Genomic DNA, 17,907 nt, shown 5'->3' with positions numbered 1-17,907 from the left:
GGCTTCTTTTAAGTCCTAACCAAAATGTCACCTTCTACAGGGAGCCTTCCCCAGCACCCTTAATGCCAGTGCCCTCTCTGTGTTGATTATTTCTTATTTATCCTTTTAGTCCAAGAAAGAAAGTCCTTTAGTGTTTGGTATTTTCTCCTGCCAGACTATCTTCAGCTCTTCAGAATCTTCCTAAAACAATTCAAATGTAAGCGATTCTGTTTCTTGGCATAGTACTTGCATACTGTCCAGGTTTCATAGACATATAACCAGCACAATGGCTCCATAGACCGCAAGCACAAACTTTACTGCAGAGAGTGCAACTCTGTTGGGCTGGCCACATTGTTTGAATGTCAAATGTATATTTGCCAAAAAGATTATGAGATCTCATACACACAAAAATAACTCACACAGGGAAAGTACTCACAAGATGGTTAGGAAAAGCAATACAAGGACACTCTCAAGGATCTCTTAGGAGCTTTAGAATTAATTGTGTTACATGAAAGACACTGGGCAGAGGACAGCCCAGCATGGTATGCCCTCATCAGAGAAGGTGCTGCTCTCTATGAACAAAGCAGAATTGAATTAACTCAGAAGAAGCTCAAGATATACAAAGTTAGAGAAGCACCCAAAATGTTCATAGAGACTATTAAATGTCAGACTTGTGGCAGAGCATTCTAAGCTCATGTTGGTCTGATCATCCAGTCAGACATAATATAATTTGACTCTAATGTCATGATGTCATTTTGATCCTTTTCAGGAATAAAGGACAACAGCCATTTATCCCTGTATATAACTTGTGTTTTTCTTCAAGTGTTTTCATTCTGGTCCAACTCTTCATGATCCCATTTGGAGTTTTCCTTGTACAATATACATGTACGTGTATGTATATATCTATATCTATAGATATAGATCTATATAAATATAGATATAGATATATGTCTCCCCATTGGATTATAAGCTCCTTGGTGGCAAGTTCTATCTTTACCTCTTTGCCTCAGCACTTAGCACAGCGTCTTACACATATTAGGCACTTAATTAAATGTTTCTTTGTTGATTGATTAAATATATATTTTTTGCTATCAGTCTGATAGTTTTTATTTGAAGGTAGAAACAAAATTGTAAACACTTGGGAGAGTGCAAGATTTTTCAGACGATAGCCTGGATTCTTATGACTGTCCTCAGCCTACAGACCAAAAAAGTTTCCCTATAAACTCTTTTTTAAAGGCAAGAAAAACTTTGAGTGTGAATAACCTCCCATTTACATGGTTCCATTTGTCTGGCCTTAATTATTTCTCTTAGTTGTCTCTCTATTCTATAAACAAAGGGGAGCACTTAAATTTCTTACCTTTAATTTTGTAGTTTCATCTGCATGTCATTCAGTCATGGTATACTGTTTAAAACATGCATATCAAGTTAAGAAGCTGCTAATTCCTTATAAATTGATATTCCCATCATAAATGATAGCATTTGTTGTCCTTAAAAGCAAAAACAAAGAGAGACAAAATGGTGTGGCAGAGATGGGTTTCCATGATATTACTTTCTCCAACCTTCATCTTTTCTATATTTTACTCTTCCTTTATTAAAAAGATAGAAATTTTGCTGACCCTAAAATCGAATCCCTTTGAACACAGGTTTTAAACAAACAAATATCTCCAAACATACATCCAGAATCTAGGCCAACAGCCCAGTTGGGGGGCAAAATGAAAGGGAAATATAAGAAGAGGACATTTGGTCTTAATGTGGTATACCATTTGAAGAATAATTCCTGTTCCATGTTTCTAGTCTATTGATATGCATAAGCATATGAATATGTACATACATACAGGTATAAATATAACATGCATTTATTAGTAATGTTCAGTTTTTCATGAAATAATTATTATTTGTGTTTATGAATATATATTCAGGCACAGTCTATGATATGAGTTTACATTAAATCAGTAGTTAACATGAGGGTGAATACACCACTGTAACAAATCAAATTCATAGTTATTCAATAGATGTAATAATGTCTGCTATTAATTGGCTTATTTAGAAAAAGTTCCTGCATTTTCATGGCAGATTAATAAAAATGAAGTTACAAATTCCTTTTTATAATATTATTTACTTACTAAAACATACCAACTGGCTATAGCAGAGAGCTGACTAGAATGTTATAGTTATATTCAGGCATACATTACCTTGATCAATATTCATCAATAAAGGAGGATAATAATAAACTATATCAGGTATAATCTGTACACTCTAGAAATAATTTTAAAACTCAAATGTTATACTGAAACTGAATAGCAATCCATATTTTAGTTGACATGATATTCATCTCCCAGCATCAGTGTAATACTTCTTGATATTCAGTAATTTCTTACCAGGACTCATAGCCTCTTGGTCTTTTCCTTATGTATTTTTTCATCTTTTATCATCCTTAATATTCACTTGTTAGAGTTTTATGCTCCTCTCTTTAGATCAATTATGCCTATCTTTAAGAGAGAATAAAGGAATAGACTATATTTCCCAACTTGATAGAAAAATTTTGGCTTGTCTTATTTGTCCTCTTTAGCTAAAGAGGCAAGGATTAGCGATGGCATTCAGAGAAAGGTAGTTGAATGCAACATAAATAAAGCAGGGGAACCCATAGAAAAATCATTTATTCACTCAAATTAATTAGGCTGATCTGAATTAGACAGTCTTCATTTGTGATCAAGATATTGGTTTGAGCATCTTTTGGGTTACCTGATATTTCAGTTGAGATATTTCTCTATACATTGTTTTATGAAAGTTACAGCTACATTTTTAGGACCTGTTTATCAAGAAAGGCCTGTTTATTTCTAGGTCATAAGGCTATAACATTTTCATTTAACTTTCACATTTGAATTCATGTCATCCAGAGTTGACTCACAACCCAAAATATAGTGCAACAGAAAAGATAACCACATTTATAGGTAGAAAATTTGTGTCAACAAACATTTCTTCTTCTTACTAGCTTTGTGATCTATGTCAAGAAATTTAGTAAAATTTTTTACATCTGTAAACTGAAGCTAATAATACTGAAATATATTGAATATGAGTACAGCATATCAGAGTCTAGAATACCTAGGGGCAGGCATCACCTCCGATATACATTGACCATATGAACCTAGTCAATTTAGCTAATTTTGAATGTTCCAGGAACATTTCTAAGATTATATATATTGAAGAACAATGGCTGTGTTCTATAGTAATAGAGATAATTTTCTCACTGGTATTCCCATTACCAATGAAATCACTGGTATTCCACCCAACTCACCTATCTTCTACTCTTCCCCATTAAATAGTACCTTGTCTACTTCATATATTCATGTTAGCTACTTCATAGTAATAGCTATTATTATTATTTGATAGTATGCTAGACTTTAGATATTTCCAGTTAGATATGTTCCTTTTACGTGATGAAAATCCTTGTAGGTTACATGTGGAAAGAAAGAATAAGAACCAATAAGGTAATCTTGAATAGACTTTACTCTATTTGAAAATCCTAACTTTTTGTACTAAATTTGTTAAATCAGTTTTAGGTTTTTTATGTATTGGACAAAGAGTTTCTATCAACATTTGCACATAAGTTTTCCCTTAGAATGTACATTCTTACATGGAAAATACTATGGCTTTGTGAAATCTTATTGAATATAGTGTCTAATGTAAAGTATCATACAAATTAAAGATTATAATTTCATTCATCCAGGTATTTATTGAGTGGTCATTGTAAGTCTTGCATAGACATACTGGGAGGAAAAAATAGTATAGGCATAACTGTTAGTATCAAGTACCTTACAATCTAATTAGAGATATTAAAGAAATACACATTAAATATTTAAATAACAATATAATTAAATCCAAAAATCAATACTACAGACCACAAATACTGTAGACTTTTAGAAGATAGATTAAAATAAATGCAAGTAACAAGAAAGGCTTCATGGAGATGTTGGTAATTGAACTAGATGTTGAAAGATAGAAAAGAATAGGAAGGAAAAAAACTTTCTGTGGGGAAAGTATAGTATAGACTTATTTAATGGTATGAGTAGTGTAGATATGAATGTTCTAAATATGTATTTGAGATGCAGTGAATTAGTATGCAATGAAACAGTTGGAACAAAGTATTCATGGAGGGAAATAGTGAAAATAAGATTTGAAAAGTAAGGTTGGGGCCAGGTTATGGAGGATTCTGTGGTTAATCTTTAATCTTGAATGCCAGTCTGATGAATTTACATTTTAATCTTAAGTTGAAGTAAAAATCTCTGAAAGAATATGCCACCTCCTAAAACAGCAGAAGTACTCCATATTAGAGACAACCGTTTTTGTGTTCAAAAATGAATATAGAGTTTTGAGTATTTCAAAAGTAGTTTTTGGGAGATTCTTTGAAAATAGAAGTATATAATTGTATCTAAGTTATACTGTAACATATTTAACATATATGGGACTGCCTGCCATCTAGGGGAGAGGGTAGATGGAGGGAGAGGAAGAGTCGGAACAGAAGTGCATGCAAGGGATAATGTTGTGAAAAATTACCCATGTATATGTACTGTCAATGGAAAGTTATAATAAAAAAAAAAGAAAATAGAAGTATATATTATATAATATATATATATATATTACTGTGAAGAAATATGATAATATTCAGAGTGCTTTCATGGGAGAGTTGGACTTTTGAGTTGCATCATGAATGAGAGAATGACTCTCAGGAAGCAGAATAGTAAAAATCCTAAGTGGGAGATGGAAAAATAGAAATAGTGAGAAATGAAGAGGTAAGAAAGAAAAAAAAAATCCACAAAAGTAGGCACAAAGGACATAAAGAAGAAAAGATGATAAATTATAAGAGGGTTTGTTACATATCAAAGTGAAATACAGTTTTATAGAATGTCCTGCTTAAAATGGATCTCAGAGACTAGATAGTATAATTCATATGTGACTGACAACCTGTTCAGCTACATCAATAAAAAATAATTTCCTAGAAAGTTGCTAGTGAGGAACGAACTCATTCATTGCCTTCTCATCTCTGCAACTACCAATTTTGATTTAATTCTCTTTACATCCAAAGAGAATAAATATCGCTTCTCTTCTAGGGACAGTTCTTCAGATACTTCTGAATATGTCTCTATGAAATCTTCTTTTCTTTAGATTAAACATATTTAGTTCATTTAGATGATTCTGATCTATTATAAGTCCTTTCATTATCCCAGTATCCTTTCTGTGGCTAATCTTTAATTTATTAACTTCCTTCACACATATTTCTACTATGATCTGACCTAGAAGAGAGTATCATTAGACTATCATTTCTCTTGTTCTAGACCCTCTTTCTTTCTCAATATATCTTAAAAATGCTTCTTTTGTTACCATACTATGCCATTTACTCATGTTGAGTTTGCATTCTACTGTATATAAATGTTAACTATTATTGTTACCATCAGATCTTTTCAAATGAATCTTAATCATACCCCTCAAATGGTATACTTAAGAAGTTAAATTTTTGGCCCCAAGGATAGAATTTTACATTTGCTCTTAATTAAATTTCATTTTATTTGACTTAGACCAATGTTCTAGTTTTGTCAACATAGTCTTGGACACTGATTCTATCCTATATTGTATTAGCTGTCCAATAGAGTTTTGAACTATCTGCATATTTGGTAAACATGCCATCTCTGCTTTTATCCAAATCATAGACAGGTTGCACTGAATCTAACTAAATATTTATCTGACTGAAATCTAAATAAAAATGTAAAGTCATATAGTTGAAATTGAAAAATAAAACTTCATAAGTACAAGATGAAAGTAGTTTGAGAGTTTTAGTGGAAGGATCAATATGAGGTGATAGTGTGTCATGGAAGCCAAATAATCTAATGTGATTTTAGCATCAAGAGAGATGAGGATAGTCTACCATCTTCTGTCTTGGTCAGTCCACTTCAGAAATATTTTATTAATTTTGGGCACCTTTCTAAACTGATGAAATCACTTTCTAAACTGATGAAATTTCTAAAATGATGAAATCATAATCCAACATCAAAACAAAGCAAATACTAGTATCCATTTTTATTATATTAATTTCTTATTAGCCTTGTTTGCTCTATATTTTATCTCATCTAAAGATAATTGTCCTTGGAAGAGAAAACAGAGGACTGTTGTTAATAGTTTATGATTATATAAACTATTGAGGTCTTTTAAGAAATTCATAAAAAATAATGTTATTTGATACTTAGAAGTGTTAAAGAAAATGTAAAATTGATATTTGGTATAAATAAAATAATAATGGAATACACATTCTGTTAAAACTCTCAGACCTACCCCCTTCATTCCTAATCAACCTTTGTTCAGTCTTTTTGCACAGTTTTTAAAGGACCTTGACACAATTGCATAGACTTATAAGCCCTGAGCTGTTAAATATTTTTAACAGTGATCTGCATGAAGACATAGATAGCAAGTTTACCAAATTTTCATATGATATGTATGTGCCATATATATGTATAAAGATACACATATATAAATGCCGACTTTTTTTAACCTATCTTTGTTTTCATCTTCTGTACATGCTTTCTTAAAGTCTAAGTTGCTTAATGCATTTCCTGTTCATCCACTTTAGGTTTTTTTTTTTGTTGTTGTTTGACAAATTTTCCTTCTTTTCCACACTTGAATTTTATCCCTGTCATTCCTAGGTTGCTCCTCCTCTTCCTTAGAACCTAGCTCCTGAAGATTTATATAGCATAAGATACTACCTCTACTTTAGTCAAATTATTTTACATTTATCAACATAAAATTGGGGGTAGACAAGGGGGAAGCTGTCAGATTACACAGATTTCCACCCTTTGTCACAAAGAATAAGGTAGATGTTTAATATATATTATATTTTTTGCCATCTAGGGAAGGGATTGGAGGAAGAGGGGAAAAATATTAGAATACAAGGTTTTGCTTTGGATTAATGTTGAAGAATTATCCTTGCATATGTTTTGAAAATAAAAAGCTCTATTAAAAAAAGGATAAAGCAGGTATTTATTTTTCCTCATAGTTCCCTTCATCTGGATCATGTATCAACTGATCATTCCAGAATAGTAGTTCACCTTTTTGCTTATTCTTTTGAAATGCTAATTAAGGTAGGCCAGCAACTTATTATTTGTGTGTGTGTGTGTGTGTGTGTGTGTGTGTGTGTGTGTGTGTGTGTTGTATGTGAGAGAGACAGACATACAGAGAAGGAAGAAAGGAATCAGGAGGGAGGGAATGGGATAAGGGAAAGCAGCTGATGGGACAGAGATAGATATTCCCAACAATCCCAACAATGTAAACAAAGTCCTATGTCTTGATTATAGATGTCAAGCTTCTGGTTCATTTCTGAAACTTTTAATATTTTTTCATCAAATTTGGATGGTCTATAATATATTCTTGGGGCAATATTTTCTTTCATTCTCCAGTGATCTATATCTTTGTCTTCTTTACCATGCTTTCCTTTTGAATCAGAGCTAGGGAAAACTGATGAGATTAATGAGAGAGATCACTGTAACATGTTTAAAAGCTATGATTTTTTTTTTTTTAAAAAGTAGAATAGGAGATAATTACAATGGTAGGAGATAATTACAATGGAATTGGGGATGAGAAAGCACTCATAATTTATTGAAAGTTGATTTATCAAGAAGTATAGAGGACCCAGTAAAATCTTGATAGCATGAATTTGTAGTGGAAGAATTCTTGGTTATTTTGTATCACCTTTCAGAAATTTGTCTCTGACCTTAAAGTAGAGAGAAAGGAAATGTTTGGGGATAATCCAGAGTTGTTGATTGAAATTTTGTGTTTTTTTTTTTAAATTTAGATAATCTATTATTTGATGCATATAACCTTAAAATTGATATTTGTTTATTGTCCATAGTTCCTTTCAATATGATGTAATTTCCTTATTTATTTCTGTTTATATTGTTAATTTATAGTCTGATAGCATAATTATAACTTCTTTTTTTACGTATGTGATGCATAGTAAATTTTGTTCCATCCTCTCATTTTTATTTTGCTATTGAATCTCACATTCTCTTTAATTTCATTTTAAATTCACATTTAAAATCATGACAAATTTATAGTTTCTCTTCATTTGTGTCATTATAACTATTAATAATAAGAATTTTGTTTCCCTTCCATTTTTAAATAGTACTTTGTCACTATGATTATTTTTGCTTAATTCAGGCCTATTCTTCTTTACTCTTCTCTTTAACTTTCCTATTTGTCACCCATTTCCTTGGTTTTTTAGTTTTGCTTAGTTTATTGATTTATGTTTATTTCTTCCTTTACTTTTTTTTTTAATAAACTAATTCTTCTTTTCCCTCCCCACTTTTTTCCCTTCAGTGAAGTGGTAAATTCAAACCTTTATCCCCCACTTTTCCTATCCAAGATTTTCATTTGTTGGTTTCCATTTCTGTGGCTTTCCCTCCTGGCAATATGGTTTCCTTATTCTTTTTCCTCTGAGTTTATCCTAAACTTTGATTCTTTGATTTTGGTCTTTATGTTTGTTTATTTATTTGTTTGTTTGTTAATTTATTTAGTTTCTTTTTTCAGCCACTTTATTTTTCTTATAGAATTAAAAGTTTTTAAATGTCAAGATTTAATTGCATCTTCTGAACAATTTCTATATTATTTCCTTGTACATCTTGTCCTATCACTCATTTTTTTTTCTGTTGTGCCTCACTCTTAAAACGAATAAATTCATATTGAAGGTGAATTAGAATAAAATCATTTCCCCATGTTGGAAATTTTTTTGTAGCCAAAAAATGTTTGATCCATTTCTATCTCTTGTCCTCCTCATAATGATAATCCTTCCCTTTCCAGACCCATGCTTATCCACCTTACTAAATGCTATTTGTCCTTATTAGCTCTATTCTCTCTTTCCCCCAGGCAGAATGTTGTTCATATAGACATATAGATGACATGGAGTACCCTCTCAGACAAAGTAGTTTATTGTGCCAGTTGGAAACATTTCTTTGTTTTTACCCCTCTTTCTTTGTTTTAACCCCTCTTTTTGCCATCACCCATTAATTTATAATCCCTCTTTCTGGTGAGAAGATACTGGGTTATTTTTTGTTACTGTTTACCATAGACATAATTAGGTTATATCATATATATACACTTCCTGAATAAACTTGTTCTTGATGTTATATCCCTTCTTTCAAATAATAGTGCTTTCCCCACTCCCCTTCAACTTACCTTGCATTTATTTACCTCTTACAAATGGAAATATCTTGAGAGGAGTGAATTTTTCATTATTGTTATTGTCCTTATTGCCTAGCATTGTTCATTCTTTAGTCAAAATAAGTGTTTAACAAGTATGAAATTGGAACTGGGCTTCCAGAAAGCCTCTTATGTATGAAATTGAGATTGCGTCTATATCTGGCTTTTAGATAATCTGCCACCACCATCAAATTAAACCTTCCTTTATTAGTAGGCAGTTATGTGTATGATATCTATATTTAATATGGGAAAACACAAAAAAGCCATTTCCCAATATTCAAATATAATGCAAAAGCATATGTTTAATCTCTTTTGTAAAATAACAGATGTATAATTTCTCCTTCCTCCTTCTTGTTCTCCTTTTCCTTTTCCTTCCCTTCTTTCTCTTTTTCTTTCTTCCTCCCTTCCTCTCTTCTTCCTTCCTCCTGTCCCTTCCTCCCTTCCTTTCTTTCTTCTTTTCTTCTTTCCTTCTTTCTGTTTTTTTTTACACCTTCCAGTTTGGCAGACTTAATACAGTTCCTATGGGGAATAGAAATCATTTGATTCATCATTAAAGCAAGTCAAAGTTCCCTTCTCACTCAAGCCAGTTCTCTGAAGGCTTCCTACAACCTCAGATTTAGTAAGAGTTAGATAGAAAATAGTAGCTATATCTTAATGTTTTCTAAATAGTCCATTTGAAGAAGATACATGCACTGTGAGAAAATGCATGATAAATGATATATGGTGCAAATTTAAACAAGTCATTTAATACCATTTTTAAAGCTCAATCCTGAGATCTTAATTAAAATGTGCATAAAAAAAAAAACAATGGTGAAACATCTCTGTGTGTGTGTTACTGGGACAGCAGGATTTATACTGCATCCTTGGCTCTTTTTTTTTGTTTGGTTGGTTTTTGTTTTTATTTTTGTTTTTTTGCTTCTCAGTATTCAGTGTGAATGTGGGAGGGCTTCCTTTCTGCACATTGTTACCCATCTGAGCCCAGTAGGGTCCCTGTTCCCACCCACCTTCACTTTAGTGAAGATGGTGTCTCCCCTTCCCATTACTCACATACTAAATACAATGAGTGCTCCTCATTGTATGTCATTGTCATGTCCTTTCTTTCCTAAAGAAAACTATGTTTGGCTTTTTCTCAGAGTGCCACTTTTCAACCCAAACCTTGCCACATGAAATCTGAGTGAAACCTTGAATAACCTTTTTCATTTTAGTATTTATACATAGAACTATCTAAGTCTGGTTTTGTCACCATAAATAATTTGAAAGGATTTTAGATTCATAACCAATCACCATTTTTTTTAGATGTTAACATCAGAAACTAGAAGTAAAGCTTTATTCTTACTTCTGTCTATAATAGTTGGATTGCTTCTGGAAAGCATCTCTTAAGTTTCATTTTTTCCACTTGTAAAATGAGTTCAAAACAAAATTAGGGAGTGGAATTGCTTTCAGGTCTCCAAAATAAATGGTATACTCTAAATTGCTTTTATTCCTAGATTTTGTTTAATAAAATTTATTGAACTTTTTATTTTTATGTCATAGTCATTTCTGAAAATATTTTCTTCCATTGAATCCTCCCTTATAACACAGAAAAACAAAAGAAAGCACTCAATATGCAGACTGAATCTGAAAAATGTGTACAATATTCTGTTCTAATATTCCTCCACATCTGCCAGAAGTAGAAGGTATGTTTCATTATCTGTTCTCATGACCAGTTAATTAAAATTTGACTACCTTTTGGTGATCTTTTCATTTATATCTGAGATAGGATACAAGCAGAGATTGTTTCATTTTGAGGTTTGTATCCTCAGCATCTTGCACAGTGCTAGCTAGATAAACAGTAGATGCTTAATTAATGTTTATTGATTGAGTAAAGACATATATCCATATGTGAATGATTCTATATAAGTGACTCATAATGTGATATGCATAACAACTAAATCAGCTTCCCTAAGGGGAAGAAAGTGTCACAAGCTTCTACTTCTCTTCTAAGTTAAATGAAACAGCTGGTTATTTGGTAATATTGATTTCTACCTCTCTCAACTTCCTCCCTGCCCCCACCTCTTTATGGTTTGAAAGAGTTAAATGAAATATTTGCAACTTGTTTTTTATTATTTGGATTTAATTCACAAATAAAAATAGTTATCAATATGTCACAGATGAAAAGCTGCATGTATAGATCAGTATTATGTTACTGATCTATACATGCAGCTTTTCATCTGCGACATATTGAAGTAAGTATCTATTCTTTGGCTTATGGATGTAGTATGCCCCAGGGAGTTTCACAAATCCACATGGTATCCCCAAGTGCTGGATTTTGGATTTGAGTCTGTGAGTTAACTGTACAAATTGTAAAAATCCTATGGGTTCAGCAGCCTTCTTATTGGCTAGCAATCTGAAGGGGTTTGTATGAGGTCACTTCACCATGTGCATAGAATAACTTGCTCTTAAGAAATCTGTTCCTCATGCTCTACCAGTGGCAATGTGCCTTTATTTTCAGTTTGGGTGTTCTTTAGGGGCATTGGATTTATGTGCTGCCTCTGTGTCTGTGCATGTGCTGGGACATGAGGGAGGAGGAAACATAGCAGAAAACTAGTTGAAAAACTAGAGAATGAAGAGTACATTGTGTCATTTTTAAATCCCTTCCCCAAATATTTTTTATTCTCTTCCACTTCCATTTCCAGTATTGGCCTAGGGCTAACAAGATTTGACAGTTCTTGGGAAAAAGTTGCTATTGATTTTTTTTAATGAAAAAATTATATAATGAATTAGACTATAAATATTAAAGAGTTTAGATTTTAAAACAGGCTCATTGGTTACAAATTGCTTAGAAAAATTCTATTATCTTCTGGTTTCCAATTAGGTTTATTTGTGAATTTTTTGGGGGGGAAATAGAGAGAAATAATATCCTTTTCTATTGCATCCATTTTTTTCTTTGGGTCCAAAAAATCCTTTATATTAGGTGGGTTGTTGGCTGTTTAAAGCTAAATCCACCCAAATGAGATCAGAAGTATTTACAATATTATTATGTTTTAGGCTCAAGGATATATGGAAATCATAAATGTGTAGTGGAAAAAGCAGGCCTTAGAGGCAGTTGGCTTTGCAACTGACAACTGAGTAACCCTGAATAAGTCAATTTAATTAATTCTCTCAACATCCGTTATTTTTATTACTTACTGCACAAGTTTTTTGTTTTTGTTTTTGTTTTTTTGGTAAGGAAATAATGTAAAAGCCTATATAAATGTGTATTATCAGGGATATGTTAGTAAAAGTTTACATTTACCTCTTTCCCCAGAACATACATTTAAGTTTAATCTGCATTGTTAGCTTTTTTTCTATTACTTTCTTAAGTCTAGAAAATCAATAAAATAATAATCAAGCCCTGATTTGTAGAGTTTGCCAAATTCTAAGATATAAATTCTCACAATAAAAATTTAACTATCAGCTCTGGAGCTAGCTCCTGAACAGTCTAGAATATTCCCTAGAGCTCACAAGGAGAAAAAAAGAGAGACATTTGAAGAAAGGTTAAATAATGTTATCAGAATTATCTTCCTTTTACTTAATTAAGGAAGTGAGAAGGGATTTTTTTGGAGGAGGGGACATCTATCAGTGGCCAGGATAGTGTGGTGAAAAGAATAAATGATAAGATTCGAGAGAAGTTTCAGTGCCAGTGAGCTATGTAGTCAACACTGTGCAACTTTAGGCAAGTACCTTCATATCACTTTGTCTCAGTTTCCTCATTTGTGAAATGAGAAGTTTGTACTATCTCATTTCCTACCTGCCTTCTAGTGCTAATATTTTATGATTTGAAGAACTGATTAAACTGGGTAGGCTGTTTGTATGTTTTGAGTTTATTTTCTTTCCCCCTTGATTTTTTTTCCCTTGCAAGAGTAACTTCTATGACTGTGTAACACAAAAAAACATATAAAAGTCTTTTAGGTCAGCAGCCAAATAAATCAGACAGGATCCTTGTTTTTAGGATGTACACATCTGTTTACATGTACATTTATGATGTCTGTATACATATCACATGTCTGAGTATTTATGCACCTGCATTCTGTTGAAAGAGATGCGCAAGCATACATTCATACATATTTTTGTGTGTATGTGTGTTTATATATAACATATATACAGTATGTGTGTATATATATAAATATATGTCTGTGTGTATGAGAAACAGATGCACTGTAGGCAGATAAAGCAGATAAATATAGATCTGAATAGAAGCCTAAGCATATAAATATAGATGTTATATAGTGAAAGCAAGAAGATCAGCACCATTTTATTATTAGTTGTATTCAGTGTGTAATAAAAGAGTTGAAAATCAGTAGCTGACATTGAAATGACTGACTGAATGACACCGTCAGATTTCAGAAGACACAATGTAAGGTAAGAAAATAACCTTTCTTTCAAGTTTGAGGAGCAATTAGCAGGAAGATTTGGTACTTTTAATTATTTACTCAGTGAAAGTTTTTAAGTGTTGGATTTTGCTGTGTGTTTGGAGTACAAAAGTGTCACTGTAATACTTTAAAATACTGTGAATAGAATAAGAAAGGTGTCCATCTCAGCTTTTGGGTAGTTATATGTTGTCCTGACTCAAAAAGAAGACATTTTGCCTGAACTCTCTTTTCACCAAAAGTGTATATCAACTTTCTTTTACTTCTGGTAATGAACAGATGTGTTAGTGTCAGTCTGTATTATTTTTCAGATCCTTCAGAAATCTTTAGATAACCACCTTAGAAAGAGAAGTTTGAATGCATGAGGCAAAAGTCACCATTGTTACATTAGTGTAGAAGGGATGCCTGCTCTTGTGTTTGCTGAATGTATTCTGTGAGTCTATCGGTCTTCCATCTGTTATTCTCATGTCACGTCTGCTTTTGCCAGTCAAAATAGCTTTCTTTTCTTTCTATCGTTCTTTCTTTTTCATGGTTATTTTTAGATACAGAGGGATAGGGTATAACTTACTTTGGGGGGTAATATCATTTTTTAACGTTCCAGTTCCTGTTTTAGCAATAGTTTTGAAAACTGAAGAAACAGGGCATCACCTATACTGTCATCCACCCACCCCCCCCTGACCATTTAAAGCAAATTCTTTTGCTTCTTTAGCTTTGCTATAAGACTATTTGAAAAGATTAAAATTCTTGGAAACCCCACTGAAACTGTAAAAATCATCAGAGTTCCTTTTACTTTTGCCCAGTGCCACAAATACAATTAGCAGTCTAGGCTTTTTGAAGCTCTCCCCTCTTTTTCTCTGCAGCCTACTGGTTGGTAATCATTCTCAAGTTTAGGAAGAAGAGGGGAAGGGGACAAGACTAACTTATGCTCACTTAGGACCTCATTCCCTCTCTTAATTTAAACACTGAGACACAATCCATTTAACTAGGGCTCTGCTTTGAAGCCGTTCATTAAACTGATTTTAAAATAAACCAAAAACTGTAAAAGAAACAAAAATTATCTTAGTTGTCTTTGTTCCCGTGACTTGTTAAAAAGTTAGAAAATAAAATAAAATTCAAAATACAAACACATGATTTTTTTTTATATTTATGTTGTAGAAAAAATGTTCTCAAAGATTGTTCTTTTGTGTATTATTATGGAACAGAATTTCCCTTTTCTAAATAATGTTAAAAGAGCATGCTTCAATAGATATCTATTAAGTTAGTAAACTGTATGTATTGTTTAGAGACTCTCAGAAATACTGTTATTCACCTAATAAATTCATATGTCTTAAACAGGTAATTTGCTATATAAAAAAGGCATAAAGACATGTAAAGCTTTCCTTAAAATAAAATTAGATTATTTGTAAAATAGTCCTTTGTACATTTAACACAGTGAAACTTCATCTCACATATAACTTTCCACTTTTAAAATGCTGACCTATTGAGCTTTAATTTTTTTAATTATCTGAAATAAGTTCATATATTCCAAACTTTCATTTTCTACTCTTTTTAGATTTTCTTCCTTTCTTCCCCAATTAATGTATTTACTGTTTATCTTTTGCCAAATATTCCACAGAAACCACTAGAACTCCCTCTCTCCCTCTCTCTCTCTCTCTCTTACACACACACACACACACACACACACACACACACACACACACACACACACCTTTTTTATATACATACACAAAGACAGATTGGAAAATTAATATTGAATTAATGCTTATCTGATTGTGTACACATTGTGTTTTCTACCCTTATATCTGGTATACTTCTGCTGTTTAAAAAATTATTATAAATACAGATATTGGTCTGATTTAAAGGTTCTTGGGAGATTATGTTTCCTTACTAAGAACAAAAAGCATTTGATTTGTTTCCAAATATGTATTTGTTAAACTAAAACTACTGTTAAATTGTAAAAAGTCAGCCTGAATCAAATACTTTCAGGGAATAGAGCTAGCCTTTGGGGAAGCTGCTGAACAAGGGAACTTTCTCTGCCTAGGAATCACTATGTTATTACAGATACTTAGAGAAGATGGAAATTCTCATCTGTCAGAGTTGGAGATAATGGAGAGTTTCCTAGGCTACTACTGCTTCTCCTGGTACGTTTTCGTACCTAGCAACTTTATTGTATAATTGGGAATCTCCATTGTGACCTCTAGAATATTAGTAGATAAATACGAAACGCCAACTGGAGGAATTTCAACTGGAGGAATTTGTTTCTTCCATTTTAGAGTTGTACTACCACTAGATGTGGCTAGAGTAGAAAAGAGTTAAGGAAACCTTGGGAAATTTCTTCTCCCTCATGTCAAGAAGTCTGTGACAAACAAGTGAGAGATGTTTAGACAGATTATGGAAGCTCTTTTCACTTTTCTGAAGTGAAAGGAAACACTTATGAGTTACTGTAGTAACTCTCTCCTAATGACAGAGTTTCTCTCCATTTGTTGCCTAGAATGTGTTAATTTATCAAGTTAAGGCCCTGAATTTTCTAATATTGGTATCTGGGATTGCAGTAAATCAAGTCTATTGATAAGCACTTACATCTTTTTTTTTTTCCCCCCCTGGGTATTTGTTGGGAGCTGCAATCTCTAAGCTGACTGGCAAAGCTGAAGCACTGAGATCAAATGTGCACAGCACTCATGCAGGAACATTTCCTTCTATGATTCTCATTAGTGGACTACTATTTCCTATATTACTTATAATTGGCTTGATTACAGCACTAACATTACCTAAAAATCTAGTGACAAGGAGAACTGGGCAAGTTAACTAGAAATGATTCCATATGCATATTCTGTCCTAATAAAACTAATCTCTCACTGAGACAAATGATGGATGCATTCCAAAAGTATGAAGTGTTCCAAATCCCAATAGAGACTATACGTAGTTATGAGAAATATCAACAGGGTTTAGAAGAAAGTACAACAGGTGCTCCAATACCATATACAGGACTTTATGATGATAAAGGAGAGATTGTAGTAATGAAAGTTGGGAAGAGAACACCATGGAGAGCATTGTCACTATGGGAGAGAATCCAAAGGTCTAGGAAACAATGGTGTTTACTAACTTGGACTCAGAAAAGATCAGTATGTCTAAGAATCAATAGATAGTTAAAGTATAACTGGGATTGCTCTAAATGTCCTGTTACCCTTTTTGAGATAGAACGCAATCCTATATACATGGTTCCAAGTCAGGAAAATAGAGGTATCTAACAATCCATAGGATTGACAAAGAAGATATAAGTAAACTAACAAAAGTTACTAACATTTACCTTTCATTATAAACTGTGTATAACATTTACCTTTCATTATTAGCTTTGTGTAATGTAATCAATAATTAACATTTAACCATGAAATATTTACTCAAATGTTAAATGTCAAATATAGTAACATATAAAGGTCAATAAGTCAGAAGAAAAGGGATTATTGAACTAGGTGCCAGATAAGAAAAGATCATTAAGTCAACTATCTGATGTATGGACAGAAGAACATAAACCGCAAGTCTGACACATGTCTGAAGACTATGTTGACCTAAGGAAATGTATATGTAATCAGGAAAATTGTGTAATCATGATATAGTATAAAAATAAAGCCTGAAGGAGCTGAGGAAGCATCATCACTTCCATCAGTTCCTCATTCAAGCTACTCCATGACTCCTGTCTTCCTTTGACACCAACCCTATTCCTCCTGCTCAATTCCTGGGACCCGACAGAGGCTGGACCCCTGCAGGTACTGGCATAGGATAATATTAAATGAACTTTAAAAGTGCTGAATGCTTTTTGAAGGGATTTTTTTTTAAGAATTAGGAAGAAAAAAATTCTTATTCTAAGATATGTGAGGGGATATAGTTAAGCTTATATCTAATCATTATACATGATTTATAAACTCCCAAAGAGTGGGTTTATAATGGAAACACTAACACAACTCTAATTACAGTGAGTCTGACGGCAGTGACCTTAATACCAAGGGACATATTTCCCATGTCCAAGTTCCCTCCTAATCTCCTCAGACTTCATTTTGTGTCTAATTGCTAATCTTCATTTTGGAGTTAACTGTTTTGGAAATGAGAGAAATATGGCTTTGTTATTAATCCATATCACCACCCTAAAGTTCTCTCTGCTTTTTGATGCCAGCAGTACCAAAATAGTGGCATCTGGAAAATGTCTTTAAAATGAAATGTGGGCGGAGGGTGAAAAGGAGGGTGAGGGAAGGGAGTTCAAGAAGGGCTATGTGCTTTAATGGGAAGAAAATTGAATTTGGAATCA

At 32.7% G+C, this 17,907-nt stretch overlaps 1 protein-coding gene across 43 annotated transcripts in view; it reads left to right on the top strand.

Moving 5' to 3' along the window:
• The window catches only part of ZBTB20 (zinc finger and BTB domain containing 20), a 1,031,727-nt gene that overhangs the window by 553,458 nt on the left and 460,362 nt on the right, over positions 1-17,907 (top strand). For 2 of the 43 annotated variants that reach the window (XM_074301287.1, XM_074301283.1), the window contains exon 1: positions 16,922-17,371. The exons of the other annotated variants lie outside the window; for them this stretch is intronic. The gene's annotated coding sequence lies outside the window, so the exon portion shown is untranslated. Of the gene's footprint in view, positions 1-16,921; positions 17,372-17,907 lie in introns of those variants that run through there. 43 annotated transcript variants of the gene reach the window in all.

The sequence above is a fragment of the Sminthopsis crassicaudata genome, chromosome 3 (assembly GCF_048593235.1).
Source record: "Sminthopsis crassicaudata isolate SCR6 chromosome 3, ASM4859323v1, whole genome shotgun sequence".
Taxonomy (NCBI): domain Eukaryota; kingdom Metazoa; phylum Chordata; class Mammalia; order Dasyuromorphia; family Dasyuridae; genus Sminthopsis; species Sminthopsis crassicaudata.
This window is presented reverse-complemented; position numbering and strand designations above follow the sequence as displayed.